The following is a 19924-nucleotide window of genomic DNA, read 5'->3' as shown; positions in this document are numbered from 1 at the left end:
TGATAATATTCTATAATTTGAACTCTAATTATAATTGAGAATACATAGTTATTATATGTTAACCTTATAAAAAGATAAAAACATTCATGTTTCCGATAATCCTTTGTCCTAAAATTATTGGTAATAAATATCGAATGTAAAATAAAAAAAATTTATATTCAAGACTATATTTTCATTATTTTACATAATATTTTGGATCCCTCTTCTTCTCATTCTTCCCATTCTAGTTCTGTCATTTCTTCCCCCTTCTTCTCACATTCTTCATCTTTTGCAAGAAAACAAAACCACGCAGCTGCAACTGTAACAAAAAGCCTCTTGTTCTTCTGAAGCTTCATAATCTGGTCATGATAGACTCTTGATGACATCGTTTCAAACCAAGACAACATCCATGGATGGCGACAACAATGAGCACGGACACTGTAGGCAATGGCGACGAGCTGATACAGACAGTCAGCTCGAGGTTGAAGAGAAAAGGGAGAAAAGAAGGGTGGCCGAGCATGAGCGGGAGTGGAGACTGAAGGAGAGAGCCCTAATCGAATCCCTAATCGAAGCGCACTTTTGACAGCTTCAGTCTAAATGCACTTTTGAATGCAAAGCTCTTCTGGGCCAAATAAATCCGAACATGTTGAGTCATATTTAATGGTATCACGTAGATTATGTAAGTATAGTGACATCGAGATCCTCCATCACGTAGTTGTTAGCTAGCTTTGTCACCTATAGGTGGGACGTATATAACAGTTGCTCATTTTCCTTCCTTATTAGTCATTAATGTAGACTACAAATTAAAGAAAGTTCCCGATGAATTAGAGGGACCACAATATTATATTGCTGAATTAAAGTTGATGAAGATTAAAATTGGATCTAGTGACTTAAATTCATTCATTCAATGAGTGTTTGATGTGACACGATAACAACCATTCAATTTAATCAATGGTTGTTAGAAATTGTCATATGATAGTTGACAAGTACCAAATCTCAATTTTTGGAGAGGTAAGCAAATCATGGGGTTGTTTTTATTTTTTTGAGAAAAATATATCTTAATAATTTTTGATGAAATTCAATTATTTTAAAGGCTATTTAAGTTTTCTGGGTCCAATCCAAGCTTAAAAGGTACTCAATTTGCTTGCTTTTTCCTTTCAGGCAAGTGAATGGGAAGAAAGACTATAAATCTAATAGCAGAGGTCAATTTTCAAAGGAAAATAAAATAGTTTTGTCATGACAGAATAAATCTTCCATAGGCAAGTCATGCACTACCACCTATTTATATAGTGGTGGAGGATCTGGATGTCACTCTGCTTACATAATATATGTGATGCCATTAATGATAATATTTCTTTCACACACTGAAAAGCAGGAAAATGGACTAAAAAACCACAAGATAACCTACTGCACTAACCAAACTAAACTAGAATGCAACCTAAGGTGCAATCCTAGAAAATCACAAAATAATCACATATTCAACTTATACAAAACCAGCATAAAAATAAGGGGGAGGGACAGCAACAATTTAATTTAGCATCAACATAATTTACCTCAAAGTTTGTTCTCTACTAATTGCCCCAATTACAACATACTTCGAACCCTTTATTTTCCCAAAATCAACAATAATCATATGCTTCAATTAGTCTTTTGCAATGAAATCCCAAATTAGAGAACAAAAAAAAAGAGAAATGCATGACCAAAACCACCAGAAGATGTTGTACTTTTTTTGGCTTTTGAGAACAAGAAGATATATTTTTTAACAACTTATGATTGTTCCTAATGTTTCCATTAACTATTATAGAAATATTATTATTTAATAGTTTTATTAATTACACTTTTAAGACTTTTATAAAAGTCATACAATCTTATGAATTTTTTATACATTTCTTCTAATTCTCTTTGGATATCCTATTTTTGTTAACTAAAAACATTTATCCCGACTATAGCCAAAAACATGTACATAAGAAATTAAGGCTTTTGGAGACAATCAACAAATATATATATATATATATGAATTAAAAAAAATCACATATCAAACTTCTCCTAGACTTTTACTAGAATATATGTACATGTTGATTCATCAAATACTGGAGTCAAACATCATTGAATGGAACAGTTAATGCAAGGTTGGAAAAAGAAAGCTTGTGAGTGACTTGTTTCATTGATGGTCAAGATTTTGGTGAGGGATGCAAGCATGCTAATGCTATTGTGATACAAAGAATCACATCTTCAGCATCTCTTTGTATGGGAAGCGGGAGACATGAGTCTATGATATCTCTTAGAAAAATGCTTTCACTAGATATCTCTGTCAAAGATTGTATTAAATCTCCAAGATGCCTTCCAATGATTGTTTCTAATGCCACCACTCCAAAACTATAAATATTACATTTTTCTATCATAACCAAGGCGTATGCAAGCTCTGTAATTAATAAACTAAAAATCAATTATATAAGATATAACACAATATGATAAGGGATAGTAAAGGGGAAAAAAAACTAACCAGGAGCAATATAGCCATAAGTACCCATTGGAAGAGTTTGATTGGATGAATTGGGATCAAGGATTCTAGCTATGCCAAAGTCAGAGACAAAAGCATCCATCTTTGAGTTTAACAATATATTACTACTTGCTATGTCACGATGGATAATTGAAGGAGTGCAATCATGATGCGAGTAGAACAAAGCATTTTCTATTCTTTTAATAGCATTCACCCTCTTGCTCCAATCTAGCTCTTTAGCTTTATCTTCTTGATTTAATATGTAAAATAGGCTTCCTCTTTCCATGTATTCATATATCAAAATTGTGCATTGCTTATGTAAACAAAAGCCATAAAGCTTTACAATGTTACGATGTCGGATTTCAGTCAATGTATCTTCACTTCATGTGAAAACTTTAGCAAAAGATGAATTTTCATATTCACTTCTATGAAGTTATTTCAATGCAACAATTCTACCACTAGGAAGTTGTGCTTTGTAAACACTTCCATAGGCTCCAGTTCCAATACAATATTTGATATCAAAATCCTCTGTTGCTTCAATGATATTTTCATATGCAATTTTACCATCATAATTCCATATGGAAAGTAAATCTCAATTCTTTGGTGCTCTTCTTGCAATTTTGGTTTTCTTATTCTTCTTGTAAATCTTCAAAAGAACGAAACCCAAAACAAGAAGGATGATGACAAGAAAAACTGTCATAAGAAGAATGGTGATCATGGAAGAATACAACTTTTTATAATTAGAGGAAGAATGATTCTTGTCTAGACCATGTAACTCTTCGTTACCACTTAATCTGTTATGAGGAAATTTGTGATAGACTTCCTTTGGGACTTGACCAATAAGAAAGTTGTATGACAAGTTGATGAATTCTAGTTGAGCAAGTTCTTTTGGTATGTTACCAGTGATACTATTATAGCTCAAATCTATGCGTAGCATATTTGGACATATGTCAAGCTATTTGGTATCTTGCCACTTATCTTGTTGTGACTAAAGTTGACAGCTAAAATGTCACAAGACTGAAAGGTCGGCAAACTTCCACTCATCTTGTTTTGCGAGAGGTCTAGAGATTGTAGATTCAAGAGACTTTCAATTCCCCATGGTATTCTTCCATATATCTTGTTATTTGATATATTTAAAGATTTCAAATATGTCAAAAAGATTATATTAGGAAAAGGACCAAAATGTTGTTGGAACTCAAATCCAAAGTGTCTAAATTTCTTAGCATCCCAATGACTTGGGCTATGGGACTTGTGATTTGGTTTCTAGGAAAATCAAGCTCTTGTAATATTGTCAAACTTGAAATTGAAGATGGGATGTCACCAATGACTATATTTGTTGATAAATTCAAACAGGTAAGAGTGGTTATATTCCCCAAACTTGATGGGATGGCTCCATAAAACTTGTTTCCACTCAAATCGAACTTTCATAATTCAGAGAGGTTGGTAAGTATAGTAGGAAACTCACCAAGGTTGTTATTAGACAAGCTTAAATATGAGAAATTTTGAAGAGCTCTAATTTAAGTTGGAATGGTACCTATAAATCAAATCACACAAATTGAACTAAATTAAAGATAAAGAAATATTATTAGAACTCAAATTTAATGTGATTAAAATTTGTTAGTTAGAAAACCAATTATTTTTATTCAAGGAAAACATGAAGATTTTGTGATTTCATCAAAAATTAAATTTAAGAGGGGGTTTCATGTGCGGGAGAATTTGATGAAAAATACAAGCACTTGAGATAATTGCTTGTAAAACCCAAAGTTGAAAGAAATTGCATATAATATAGATTTTTTTCATACATTGTTTCATTAATATTCAATGGGTTGAAGGGCTAATTTTCCTTGGAAGTTTTTCAATAGTTGTAACTGCTATTCTTAACTTTTCATTGGCCTAATATTACACTGAAAATTTCAAAAATGATGCAATTTTGCCCTATAATAATGTTTTACCAACATTGGTTGTTAGTTGAAAACTTTAAATGATTGAAGAGAAATTTTGTCTTGAAAGGTTTTGGAAGGAGCAGGTTGTATCCTAAAATTTCTATTAGTGCAATGGTTTTGTGTTATTAATTTTCAAATCAGAATAATAATCTAACAATCTATTACAAGGGGCGGAACCAAAGCATGGATGGTGAGGGGCCAAATGTTTAAAAAATAATACTCCTTTCATTAAAAAAATGTAAGGTATCTTATGTTTAAAAATATGAGGCATTTTTAGTATTTCAAGGTATAGTTGATGTATTTTTTCCTAAAAATGTATTTAATAAGTAAATAATTTTATATTTATTTTTAAGTGAAATATCATATTAAATAAAGGTAAATATGAAAAAATAGTATTAGTTTGAAGATATATAACTAATTTATTAGGAGCTAAGTTTTGATTAAAAATGCCTTATATTTTTAAAAGTGGGAGTATAATTTTTCAATGAACTAACAATATCTATTATTTTATTTAGTATGTTAATAGTAACTAAATAAGATATCAATCGACATGCTAATAGACTAATATTAAGTTATGTGTGAAAAATGGATTTACTGAAAAAAAATATTATGATGGCATGGGAGATTAAAACTTTTCTTATTTATCACCAAGAAAAACATACTCATACATGGGGTATATATCAAAAGGACCCAAGAGGTTTTTTTTTTAGGGGGGGGGGGACGGCCCCCTCCACTAGACCACCATACACTTGGGTCCACCCCTTTCCATTATCATTATTAAAAATGATTCATATTTTGAATTTTGACAAGGGCTCTTACTTGAGGTTGCTTTAATTCAAAAACAATGAGTAATTCTTAGCTTGCACAGGCTTAAATACAGACTTACTCATACATGCCTAAGGGTAAGATAGATTAGCCTAGGTTTTGACTTAGAGGCATTCAATGTAATTTAATCTAAAATATTATTCAAATTTTGGGTTATAATAAGTTGTGTTAGATCCTTCATTTGATTTGAAAGTTAATAACCCAAAAATGGCATTGCATCAATCAAAAGTTTATTAGAATATCAATTATTCCTTTAGAAAAATTTATGGGGAAAAATTATCCTTTAACACTTCAAAATAATGGTCAATGTTGATCAAACATTATCATAGGGTGGCATTGTAACATTACACCAATTAAAAGTTAAGGATATCAATTGTACCTATTGGAAAACTTCTAGGAAAAGAAATTTCCCTTTAACTCATATTCAATTTTATTAAATTGTTTGTTATATTAATTTTGATACAGTTTCATAATGATAATTTTTTAAAAAAATAGTATTTATATTTGGTAAATATTTTGCTCCCACATCTAGATTTGCCACTGTGAGTAGTTATAAAACCCAAACTTGAAGCAATGGCTCCAACAAACTTGTTTACACTCAAATCCAATCATTATATAATTGAGTGAGATTGGTGAGTGGTAACTGACCAATAAGTTTATTTTTATCCATGTACAAATTAGAGAGATTTTGAAGAATTCCTACAAACTAAATCAAATTTAAAGGTAAAGTAGTAGGACTAGAAATGTTATTAGAACTCAATTATTCCAGTCAATTTATTAGTTATAAAAATAATATTTTATTTATGAATCATATGCTCTTAAAAATTAATTTCGTCAAAGATTAGATTGAAAAGGGAATATCATGTTTAAAGAATTTGTAGACAAACATAGATAATTGAGATTGCTTTTACAACCAAAGTTGAAAGAATGCTTCACCAAAACCTTGATTTCCCTCAAATCCAATAAATTTAAATGATCGAGGTTAATAAACGAGTGTGAAGAAAGTCAACTGACTAGTAACTATTATTATTAGACAAGCCCGCACAGATGTTAAATAACAATTGAGTTTAAATATGTGAAAACTGCATATAGTACACGTAAAAAAATTAGTTCTCATCCCCTCATCCGTGTAAATTTTCATCTGTGAATTCACAAAAGTTCAATTCACTCCTATTTAACTTTTAAAATATCAAACACACACACATACATATAGAAATTTTCCTTACATTGTTTCATCAGTATTCAACTTTACTAAATTTTTATATTAATTTTGATAACTATAATGATAATATTTTAAAAAAATAGTATATATATTCGGTAAATATTTTGCTCTCACATCTAGAATTTCTAATAGTGAGAGTCATTATAAAACCCAAACTTTGAGAGATATCATTAGTTCGTACCTTGACTTACAATTCATTATGTAATTTTATGGATTTTGAAGTGCTAAAATTTTGGAGGTTTGATCATATCTTTCCAACTTAATTTACAAGTTTGGAGAGCGTCTTTGTTTAAAGGGATGAGTGTCCTACATGCAATGTGAAAATTTTTACATATTCATTTTCTTGTTGAGTATATTAATTTTGGAGTACGCACGGAAGAATATTATCATCCTTTTTACTTGACTTCTAATTTTGTTGGGCTTATTTTTACTAAGGAGATAAGTTTTCAACCAAATATCAATGTTATGTGGAAAAATTAGAGGCATTTTTTTTCCCATACCGTTGTCTATAAACTTATAAATTTGTTAGCTATAAATAATATTTTATTTATGAACCATCAAGCTCTTAACATTTCCTCAAATTGAAGAAGGCATATCAGGTTTAAAAGAATATATATGAGAATAAATATAGGTATTTGAGATTGCTTATAAAACCCAAATTTGAAAGAAAGGCTTCCCAAAACACTGTTTCCACAAAAGTCCAATAATTCTAAATGAGCGAGGTTAATTAGTAAGATTGCTAATAGGTAAGTGCAGATAGATGAGATTGTGAAGATTTTCAATATGAGTTGGAACGGCACCTATAAATCAAATCATTCAAATTATCCAAATTAAAGGCAAAGCAATACAGCTGGAAATATTATGGGAAAATCAAACTGATCAAAATTCACCAGTTATAAAAGTAACGATTTCTATTCAAGGAAACATGAAGTTGTTGTAATTTCAACCAAAAAAAAAATTAAAAGGGGTGGGGGTTTCAGTTGTAAATGAATTTTAGAACCAATATAGGTACTTGAAATTTCTTATAAAACCCAAAGTTGAAAGAGAGGTTATATAATAAGAGTGAAGGCAACTCACCTGTAAGGTTGTTATCAGACAAATACAAAGAGATGAGATTGTGAAGACTTCCAATTTTAGTGGGAATGCCACCACCAAACTTGTTTCCACTCAAATCCAACCATTGTAATTTAGGTAGATTTTGAAGAGCTTCTATCTGAGTCATAAGGGTACCTGTAATTTCAATAAAAAAAACTAAAATTTAAAGGCAAAGTATAGTAGAACTACAAATATATAGGAACTCATATTCAATGAATTTATTATTTATAAAACTAATATTTTATTTAAGAACCATCAAGCTCTAAAAATTTTGTGAAATTGAAGAAGGCATCTCACGTTTAAAATAATGTGAGAACAAATATAAGTACTTGAGATTGCTCATAAAACCCAAGGTTTAAAGAAAGACAACACAAAAGCCTATTTCAACTCAAATCCAACAATTCTAAGCGAGTGACAAGGTTAATTAACAAGTGTGGAATCAATGCAACTTACTAGTAAGATTATTATAAGACAAGTCTAGATAGATGAGATTGCCAAGACTTCCAATATGTGCTGGAATAGCTCCACTAAACTTGTTTTCACTCAAATCCAATCCTTTTAGTTGAGTGAAATTTTGAAGAACGTGTCATAATGGTACCTATAATTTCAATCACTAGCAAACTAAATTTTGACCAAATCCAGAATGACTAATTTTGTTAGTTATAAAACTAATATTTTATTTAAAAACCATTAAGCACTTATCTAATATATTTCATCAAATATTAAAGGGGAAAAGGCATAGTTAAATCCCAAAGGAGGGAACTAATGACAAGTAGGTCATCAATGATTTTTTGAAAAATATATTGTAAATATCGGTTCAAATAATTATAAATTCAAAAGTTTTAATTGTAAATAAAACATTTAAATTCTTCATATAACTCCTTGTTGCAATTGAGATTTTTATTGTAGCTATCTAAATTAATATTTATAAATCCTTATAAAATTTTCTCAAGGATTTAAATTGTCATTAATTTAATCTTTTAGGACTTTGCTGTTAGTCTCCCAACATTAAATTGAAGAGGGCATCTCATGACTTAAAATAATTTGTGGACAAATATAGGTACTTGAGATCGGTCATAAAACTCAAAGTTGAAAGAAAAGCTTCACCAAAGCCATGTTTCCACTCAAATACAACCAATTCTAAATTAATGAGAATGGTTATAAAATCCAAACTTGAAGTAATGGCTTCACCAAACTTTTTTCCACTACTTTAAATAATCCAACCATGCATTCTAATTGAGAAAGATTTGTAAATATAAAAGGTGATTGACCTGTAAGTTTATTGTTATCCAAGTACAAATAGGTAAGATTGTGAAGAGTTTCAATTTGAGTCGGAATGATACTTGCAATTTCAATTACAAACAAATAAAATCAAATTTATATGAAAAGTAGTAGGACCAGAAATATTTTTTAAACTCAGATTGATCAAATGAATTTAGTTACCATAAAACTAATAGTTTATTTCAGAATCAAAAAGTAGTTATTATAATTTCATCAACAATTGAATTGCAAGGGCATTTCATGTTTAAAAGTTTTGATCGAACAAATATAGATACTTGAGATTGCTCATAAAAACCAAAGTTAAAAAAAAAGACATCAATAAAACCTTATTTAATTTCCACTCAAATCCAACAATTCTAAATGACTAAGGTTTATTAACAAGTGTGGAAGGTAACTTACTAGTAAGATTGTTATTAAACAAGTCCAAGGAGATGAGATTTTGAAGAATTTTTATTTGAATCGGAATGGTGCCTACCAACCCCATCCCATAAAGACGCAGGTATTTTAGATTAGGGAATGCAGTGAAGTTAAGATCTGCAAGGCGAGGCTTCTGTGGAGGGATGCTTGGTGTCCAAATCTGAATAATACTTTCAAATTCATTGCAAGCTATCTCCTCCCATTTACAGGGGTTACCTGAGATGTTGTGGTAGCTAGCGTTGGTATAATAATAATTCCACCACTTGCTCTGAATCAAGGCGTGTTTCTCCTCTTCTACAAAGGCAGCAGCAAAATAAAATAGGAATAAGACCATCATTACAACCATATCTGGGGATACTGGCATAACATTATTGGAGTATGCCATCGTCAATGATTGCTTGATGAATAGATTGTTATGATCAAATGAGGGCACAAGTAGGGTCTTCACAGAAAGCTAGCTAGGCTGGCCAGTGCATTTTTACGCGTCTTCTTTTATTATTTATTATGGTGCTTTATTGACGGGCCGTTCTAAAGTCGAGCAAAAGTTTTCTAAAGCCATTATTAATTATTATTATTTTCTGACATCTCTTTTTTAGTGTTGTGCTTCATTGACTGGGCCACCATGGTCATCCAGCAGCTTCATGGAATGTAGTTTCTTCGGCGGGGATAGACGTATAATTGCCGTGTCAATTGCGAGATAACTTTCTTTTTCTTTTTTCTTTTTTGGCCAAAGCGAGATAACATCAACGCGTACTAGTCATACGTCTGGTAAAAAAGTGCATAAAAATCACGTCAAACTTTGAAAATTCCTTGTTATCTCCATTTCTTTCATGTAAGCAAAGACAAACAAATCTGATTCCATCCAAAATTTAGATTTGAGGAACAAAAGTTAAAATTTGCTGTCCTTTAATTTATTTTAAGCAATTCAAATTTTAATGTATTTCTGACAAAAAGATTTTATATTTTTTAAATATAATTGGTGCATTGTTGGATTCAATGAACAGTATTTTTTAATATGATTTTTTATCCCCATAATTTGAACCCTCAACGAGCACGATTCACAATTAAAATTTTTATGATCGTTGCATATAAAATTATAAACTACTATTACCATTTAAGACAGATATTTTCTTTTACCTTTCGATTTTTTTAGCGTAACTTTTTTCCTCCATTTCGAATTTATGAAAAGTGTCAGAAAAAGTTGGAAAAAAGAAAAATAAAAAAAAAAAAAAAAAAAGTGTAGAACGACAATTTTTAGTTATAATTTTTCTATTTTGATATTTTCACCACAAGCTCTTTCATCAATATTCAATGTCAAATAACATATCTTTAGAAAACGTGTTAGCTAAGCTGTCTTCCTTGCCAATCAGGTATATTTCTATACACGGATGATTTTGTTTTTTTTTTTTTGGGACCAAAATCACAAGATTTAAGCGTGAATGCAAGATGCACGTAACAGTTCCCACGAATTATTAGACAGAGTCCCATAAGTTCCTCACAGTAATTTTTAATTAAGATGTTTTACATTTGCCATTATCTAAATGCTTTAGAAGTGTTTCTAAATGTTTGAGGAAATAACTGTTATTAAATAATTTTTTTATACATTTGTGATCGCCACTTTTTCAGGTGGGCCTGACTTGTGAATTTTCCTTGCATCTTCTTTTACCACATTAATTGTGTTAGGAAAAGACTTTAGTATGACTTGATACAGACGACTTGAACATTCTGTCCATATTCAGAAATCACCTCCCCCAGTTGAATCTTTCATTATTTCCCTGGGCTGCCTTCATTTAAAATTATATATGCCATAAGTTGCTTAATACAAAGGAAAGATCCGAATCAAAGTTCTTCAGTTATTGTGAAAACTCCTTCCAATATGCATTACTACCACAGATTTTTGTTGATGGCGATCATCCAAATACTGATGCTGATTCTGAAACTATGCAATGGTGAAACTCTTCCATTCCAACTCAAAGACAAAGGAAGGAAAGTTGAGTTCCCGTCTATTCCTGCTCTTGAAGGAGTAAGTCTCGACGTCTCACACATAGACTATGATTCTCACATCTTAGAAGTACAGGATCCAGAAGATTGTCTTCCCACACTCTTTCTACAACGTCATCTCTACAATTCATCCAATATTTATCCTTTGGAATATGATCACGATGACTATATGGATGTTACTTTCTTCAATTGTTCTTCGTCTGGGTCAAGATACCGCAAAAAATATGGTATTCCTGACTCAGATGATGCACAGGATGTGTTCACCTGCCCAATTTACGCTATTAGTTCCTATGATAGTGTCCTGAGCTGGGACCTAGTTTCCTGTACTGCCATGTTTCAGATGGCTTCCACAATATTCTCACATGGTGCAACTGTCATGATACATGGCTTTCCGGCAAACTCCTTAAGAATCAAGTGGTCGAAACCAACAACAACAAATGTGCATAACAAGGGGCTGAGAATAGTCTTACCAACTGCTACAGGTGATAATAGTTGACTATGTTTTTAATTTCTTTATTGGTTTTGGCAATGTTCCTTTGATTGATGCGCTCTTGTAACTACAGGTTCAATCCCACTGGTGTTGTTGCTTATTGCTTGGTGCTACTTCAAAAAGGAAACGAGATGATCAAGAAAGAGTGGAAAAATTTTGAAGGATTACAAGGCATTAAAACCTACCAGATTTTCTCATGCCGATATCAAAAGAATCACGAACCATTTCAAAGATAAATTAGGTGAAGGAGCTCATGGAACAGTCTATAAAGGTAAGCTATCTGCTGATATTCCGGTAGCTGTCAAAGTACTCAAGAATTTAGACAGTGATGGTCAAGACTTCATTAATGAAGTGCAAGCTATTGGTAAAATCCATCACATCAATGTTATTCGTTTGTTGGGTTTTTCCGTTAATCATTTTTTCCACCTCTCGTCTATGACTATTTTCCGAATGGCTCCCTCCAAAAGTTCATAATTTCTGCGGACAAGAAAAACGAATTTCTCGGATGGCTAAAGTTACAACAAATAGCTCTTGAGATAGCCAAAGGAATTGAATATCTCCATCAAGGCTGTGATTATAGGATTATTCACTTTGACATCAATCCTCGTAATGTTTTATTGGATCACAATTTCACTTCTAAAATTTCTGATTTTGGTTTAGCTAAATTGTGTTCTAAAAATCAAAGCACGGTATCAATCACTGCAGCAAGAGGAACTTTAGGTTATATTGCACCTGAAGTTTTCTCTCAAAACTTTGGAAATGTGTCATACAAATCAGATATTTACAGTTATGGAATCTTGTTGCTAGAAATGGTTGGTGGAAGAAAAAATGTTGATACAAATCAAGAAATTGTGCGAGTTTGTATCCAGAATGGATCCATAAATTAATTGAAGGAGATATAAATATTTGCATAGAAGATGAAGATGACATTAGGATTGCAAAGAAACTAGCAATTGTGGGACTTTGGTGTATTCAGTGGCATCCAACAAATCGTCCATCGATGAAAACAGTCATACAAATGCTCGAAGGAGAAGTAGATAAATTGAAAGTGCCTCCAACTCCTTTTGACTTTGCTGCATCAGCCAACAGTACAAGTACCATTATACCTCCAAGACAATTAAATTTAGAGTTAGAAGTGATTCATGAATTAGAATAAAGATATACATCATGCACTAGTGGTATTTTTTTACTTCGATTGAGAATACTTTGTAACATTTTCAAGTTTATTCAATAAATGAACCCTTTTATTTGTTGTGCATGACAATTTATCTTTTTATATTTAGCCTAATAATATTTTACACATCATTGCCAAATTAATGTAGTAGATAATATAATAAAAAATTCATAGTATAGAGGAAGATTCTAAATCAAATTAACATATGGTGTTTTTTATAATAAAAAGTGTTAAGTGAGTTAGACCATATCGACAATTAAATTTGAACCCATAATCTTGTTGGCTATAGGTTAAATCCTTACCGACTAACTTTATTAGTGATGACATTCTTTTTATATAGATTGACGTTGTATATGAAAACTAGGCTGTTTATTAAATGGTGGTCAAGCTAGTTATGAATATTTAATATATTATTTAAAATATATACAGTTCAATTAAACAATAATCATCCATAATAAAAATGAATATCCAAATCCAAAAAAAATAATATATGATAAAAGGCAGCATCTATATATTAATATTCTTTTGTCTTTATAAAAAAATTATATACTTATTATCATAACTTATAGTTTTGGAATACATACTCAAACAATTTTCTATTTAGAAAATTGTTTGAGTATCTTATTCATTGACCATTTCTTTTTGAAAATAAAACTTTCTGTGTAAAGAAACTTCAACGAGGATGTGGTAAAACTCAGGTATTATATATATATATATAATCTTTAGCATTTATTGTTTAACAGTAAAGAAGTATGGTCACATATGAAATAAGAAACTGCTGCAAATCTGACATTAAAAAGATCAACATAAGTAGTTGATTCTTTTTCTTATTCTTTGCTTTTGCTTTGATGTTCTTTACCTTTCAATTCAATTTTATGGCTTCATTAATATTATTTAGTCTTTAATTTTGAAGGGTATACACGTGCACAATATTACCATCCATTTTTTCCTTGACTATTAATTCTATTGCACTCTTGTTTAGTTAGGGACAAGTATTAAATCAAGTATATCAATGTCATGTGGAGAAATTAGAGGCATTGGTTTTCATATTGTTATTTAGCTATTGTCATGGACTTTTCAAAGTATTAAAACCTTTCAAGATTTTATCATCATTTTCTTAACTTATTTAGCAAGTCTACAAGTCTCCTTCTACGCGCACGATGTGGAAAATTTGACATATCAATTCATTGCCATTGTCTAATACTCCAATATCATGACTTTCTTGTGCACCCAAATTTTACAGGACATTATCATCCAAATTTGTAACTTATTTCAGTATCATGAAGGTCTTATCTTGTAGGCCACAAGTTTAACTACTAGACATTTAAATATTGTGGAAAACTGGATATGTTTGTTTTGATTGGCTTGTGCATGTTATGACTGTTTTGTATGACTTTTTTTTTGTTCCTGATTTTCTAATGTTTTGAAAATATAAATGACATAGTTATTTCTCTTAAATTGTTTTAATCCAATTAGGTGATATATATGATTTATATATATATTATATAATATATATATTTCTAATTGAAATATGATTGAATTATTTTTTATGTATAAATTCTTACCACTATATAAATTGGAACTAAAACTTGATATATAATCTGTTTACATTGTGATTTAACTTTATTTCTAACTTTTTTTTTAATCATGTTTGTCTGCTTTTGTGAATGAAACTCTTTTAAGTAATGTGGAAATGTGATCATTTCTTTCTAACTTAATTTTTACGTAATGGGAAGAGTTGATATATTTGTTTTCATTGTAGTTGTCCAAGTTCTGACCTCCTTAATTAACTTCTGGACATATTATCATCTATAATTTTCTACGTTATTTTATACTATGTGGACTTGTGGGATATGGAGGTCTATTTCAGACATTGGTTTTCATGTTGTCATTTTGTATAATTAATGCTAAGAATTTTCACCGTATTTTGATTTTATAAATATATCAATGTATATAATTAAAATGTTTCATTATTCCAAAAAAAAATTTCAGTTTGGAAATTAGGATGAATATTTTATACATAATGTGAAAGTCTTAATAACTTATTTCAATAAAATCTGGATTTGTTTGGAGGGTAAATATTTATCTATCACATCATCGAGCCTAAGCGTGTTGAGCTTCGTGAGAACCCTACCTAACAAATGGAGCTGACGTAGATTGAGACAAGAAGTTTAGGAACAAGACTATTTAGTTAGTCAAGTAGTTTAGAAGGGCATGATGCCAAGGGATGCCACTTAGGAAGCTGAGGAGAAGATGCGGTTAGTAGTATCCTATTTGTTTGCTTAGATGTGTTTGATTTCTTGTGGGCGACTATTGGTTGATCAGATGATTGTTTTGCTGGTTGCACTATTTGGTTGATTGTTTATCAATTATTTGGTTTTTTTCTCTGTTACTCATGATGATTGTTTTGCTAAGTTTGTCCAATTTTGGGGGCAAAATTTCTATAGGTGGAGAGAGTTGTAACATTCAAGAAAAATGGAATAGGATTAATTAAATTTGATAAATGGTTTGATTAATTAATCTAGATCCTAACTAAATTGAGTAGGGTAATTGGATGATGACCATTTGTATCTATCGGACCACATATTGAGGCTTAGAAGGGGACTAGAGAGGCTATTTTGACCACCTTGGGCCAAATTAATGGGTTTAAGTTAGGGTTCCTCGAATGTGTCCTTTGCTATGGCAAAAGGTGCTATGCACCACGGCAGACACAACGAATTTTAAAATTTGTAGAAGTTATCTCAAGTAGAAATAAAAAGAAATTGAGGCAGAGTTTTGAGAGAGAAAAAGGGCTTTGCTTAGATAAGCTTCCTCTTCCCTTCTCCTCTCTACTTCTTGAATTTTTCTACTCTCCATTATGTAACATCCTGAGCTCTCAATCCAAAACTATTTGCTAATTAGGGGTAAATTAGTAAATTAGTGGATTGATTGAATAATTAGGATTTGGGTGGTGAAATAGCATTTTGACTGGTTAGACTATTGAATGGATAAGAAAGTGGAGAATAGTGGTTTGGAACAAATCAATGTGAGCAACAATGAGATTCTCTTTACTGTGCCAGACACCATGGTATATGCTACATGCACCATGGTGCATGGCATAGAAATTAGCTAAATGAGGTATGGTCAACTCATAAAGCTTAGAGAGAAGAGATGGAAAAGGGCATGGAAGAGAAGAGAAGAAGTTCTACTCTATTAGGGCATGAAATTGTTGGCACCTAAGAGGTGTTTTCGACTTGTCACTTATTGGGTAAATTTCGTACTACCCTATGCTCCTATTCTACCCTAATTTGTCTTAGGTGGAATATAGGAAAATTGAATTTACGAGTTTTAAGGAGTTGTTTTCTTATCCTCTAGTAATAAAAGATTCTTAGGAGTTAAATTAAGATTTGCGACTAGTTTGGGAGTTAATAGTTAAGTTTTAAAGCTATAGGCTTGATTTAGCTTAAATTGATAAGTTAAAAGAGGGTGAAATTTTGATGTGAAATGCATTGGAATTAATAGAAGTAATAAAAGGCTTAAAGAGGATGGTTAATGTAATGGCCATCTTAACATTACTACAATATAGCGCAATGCTATTAGGATAACCAGGATTAAGTAAATTCTAGTTTGTGTATTAATGGATTCAGTTTAGTTGAATCAATGCCTATACTAAGTGTTGAGGTGAAAATCGAAAATGCATGAGCATGAGCATGATAGATGGTTATGGATGAATTCTTATATATGCATATTATACTACTTTTACTGAAACAAATGCTACTTTATCTCTATTTATAATTTTTCTTACTAACCGATATTTGGATTATATTCGAGTTATTAAGACATATGTCTACTTCATTACTTTGCACACAGGTGAAGAAAGGAAAGCATGAGGAAGGCCGAGAAAGGAAGGGGGAAAGAATAGCCTCACTTGGTAATAGTATAACTACCAACTGTGTAGAATAAATGTATAAAGTTGTATCTAGAATTTGAGTTGCCAACTGGGATGCATAAGTATATGTGGAATGATATGTGAATGTGTATATGAATGTGAATGAAAACTTGCTTGCATGTATGATTTTGCATCTCGTCGAGGGTACCACAATAGTAGGTACGTGGGTAGGCCAAGATGCCAATCAAGCAAGTATATGTTATTATATAACTTGTTTCACTTTTATGTATGTGAATGGTTATGTGAAATTATGTGTATATGTGAGAACTTTGACACAAATGGTAAGGCTGAGGCTCATTTAGAATAGTTGAGTATATTGTATTTCTGACCACATGGTGAGGCGGAGCCCCATATGTGAGAGTTGGATGGTTGAAAGTGAAACAAGTCTATGTTTATATGTGATTGTTTGTGTATTCCTCATATAAGTCCATAACTGTGTGATGTGGCATTGAGAGGTCAAAATGAGTTATTGATGTGATATATAAGATTAAAAGTGTCAATCAGGTATATATAGTCTTTTTGGACTTAATTCAAGGCTTGGACTGATCTAATGGGACAAGGAATGAGAATTGAGCACTTAAGGTGCAAGTTTTGAAAGAAATACACCTAGGTGTCCAATTTTAGATTGGAACATCGGTTCGAGTCCAAACTTATCCCATTAGATAGGATACGTTATAAGCTTTGTGTGGAAGCTTGAATCACTCCAATTGAATGTCGAATGTGAAAATGGCGTGCAATAGAAGTTCGTCTTCTAAGTTGTTATATAATAGCAAATTTTGCTATCATATATGCTGCAGCGCATTGTGTGCAACACCACAGCACATGGCACATAGAAGAATATAATTGTTGGTCTGTACTGCATGCCAAGTTGCATGGTGGAGTAAGCTGTGGTGCATGGCATGTTTCTAATAAAATAATTGTGCCTCTTTGAGTCTTGAAATTTGTGTTTATGCTTCCGCTAACCCTCTTATTTGAATATATATTTAATGAAGTCGGGATCTCGCTTTTTGAAAATGAATCAAGGGCTATTACTCTGATATGTGATAGTGATTGTATTGTAATGGTTGTGATTGTGATGGTAAAGTCTAGATTAAGTAGGGGACTTTATAACCTTCACCCATTTTCAAACCACAGACTCCCCCTTCATCAAGTATATGAGGTGTCATATGCCTAACCTATCCCAAGATAGTACTGAAACTTCTAAACAAGAAAGACTGAGCATCAAAGCCTCTATAGTGCCAGTGTACTATATGGTTTCATATAATGTATCCTAACAACACTAGGGTGAACTCTCATCCTCTCACAATAATCATGCCCCTATAATTTTGATTATACATATTTTACTTAGCCTCAACTTTGTTAAGGCGGCAGAGGTTGGAAGTTTGAGTCTAGGAAGGTTCTAAAAGACCTCTTCGATAGGGTGAGGAATAACCCAAGTACCACCTTGGGAAAAGCTGGTTCTGTTGTAGTGATGTGGGTTAGCCCAGTATTAGTCATGGCCTACTAGACGGGTGGCCAGTACTGTTACAAAATACTAGTATGACTTTGATTAATTATAAAGATATGATTCAAAGTTATAGGCACTTGAAAGGGTACAAGGTGCTAGGTAGACCTGCTATGAGAAAGCTACATGGTATAAGTCATAAGCTTATCTCATATCTAACCATGTCACCGAGCCGTTTGACTTGAGATCATTATGGATTCTTACATGATAGCTACCAAACTTTAACCTAGTCAAAAGTCACTTTTAACCAGGTGATTATAAAGGCTATGATTGAGTTTAGTGATATTCATGCAAAGGAATATGAGTGATCAAGATAAAATTTATCCCTTACATTAATTGAGAAATATTATCAGGCTGCTCAATGAGGAAGACTGAGAAAATGTATGGCCATGCTATAATGGAGAGAGTTTTTCCATTACTATAGTCAATCCACTCAAAGATTGAGAAAGTAATGGTTAGGTAAAGGAGAATGACAATTCAATGTCTTACATTTGATCGAAATATCACGTAATAAAAGGGATGTAATATTATTATATGATAGGTTACATCAGATCATTGATCCCTTTATGAATTGGGTAGTCACAATATTTTGCTAAAAGCCGCTTGTGCCTTATGAGTTCATAACATTATTGGCCTACTGTCAACTTCATATGAGCCTACAGAATTACACACAAGAGCAGCCCAACTTAAGTTATAATGTCCAAATTCATTGAATTTGAAATGTATCTAGATTCAATGAATGTAATTTTTTATCTAGGGTGAACGAATTATATATATGTATGTATGTATGTATGTATGTATGTATTTAAATATTTATCTAATAAATATTCATACATACATACATAGATATATATATATATATGAAATATAAAATTTAAGATATAATATTTTATATATACATTTTTTGTGTGTATCTAATATATATTATATTATATTATATTGTGTTAGTTTTAAATTTAGTTTTATATGATAAATTAAATTTAATAACTAACATGATATGAGATGATATCATATCAGTTCTATAATTTGGATTTATGAGATAAATTCAAATAAGCTATGATTTCATATATTTAATTAATGAGATAAATTAAATTAAATTTTTGTTGGCTCATGAGAGAAGACAAAAAGCCTAATTTATATATAATATAGAGAGGAACGTGCTTCCTAAGAGTTAGAAAGAGTCCTAATAGCAAAACACAGTGAGAGCAATGGAAATATCCAAGAGAAAAACAGAAGTTTGACATTTAAAAAGACGAACGGACGTTTGGAGTACTAGCACATTGTTCATATTGAAAGCTATTCGTGTGGATATCGATAGAGGGAGATGATCTGCATTATCTACTCCTAAGATCCAAATGCTTGAGGGAAGCTTGAAAGTTCAACATACAAAAAGGTACTTCTATCCACTTTGACTTACATGAATTCAATCAGTTCGCGATCGTGATTAGGGTTTCAAGGTTTTAAGTAATTCTTCTACTACACCCGCTCCCAATCCAACAATTATGGCATGAAATATGTGACAAAAGCATGAGTATTGTAATGTTCTAAATTCTTGATTCTAGCAT

The 19924-nt window shown here is 31.4% G+C and overlaps 2 pseudogenes; one reads left to right on the top strand and one right to left on the bottom strand.

Moving 5' to 3' along the window:
• Positions 1–209: 209 nt before the first annotated feature.
• On the bottom strand, positions 210–9647 carry LOC129319549 (MDIS1-interacting receptor like kinase 2-like; annotated as a pseudogene).
• A 1518-nt stretch (positions 9648–11165) lies between these two features.
• On the top strand, positions 11166–13008 carry LOC129319548 (rust resistance kinase Lr10-like; annotated as a pseudogene).
• The last annotated feature ends 6916 nt before the right edge of the window (positions 13009–19924 follow it).

This window comes from Prosopis cineraria, unplaced genomic scaffold (assembly GCF_029017545.1).
Source record: "Prosopis cineraria cultivar Desert tree isolate PC_DT_omini unplaced genomic scaffold, ASM2901754v1 PC9, whole genome shotgun sequence".
Lineage (NCBI taxonomy): Eukaryota > Viridiplantae > Streptophyta > Magnoliopsida > Fabales > Fabaceae > Prosopis > Prosopis cineraria.
The sequence above is the reverse complement of the archived record's forward strand: the minus strand, read 5'-3'. Positions and strand labels throughout refer to the sequence as shown.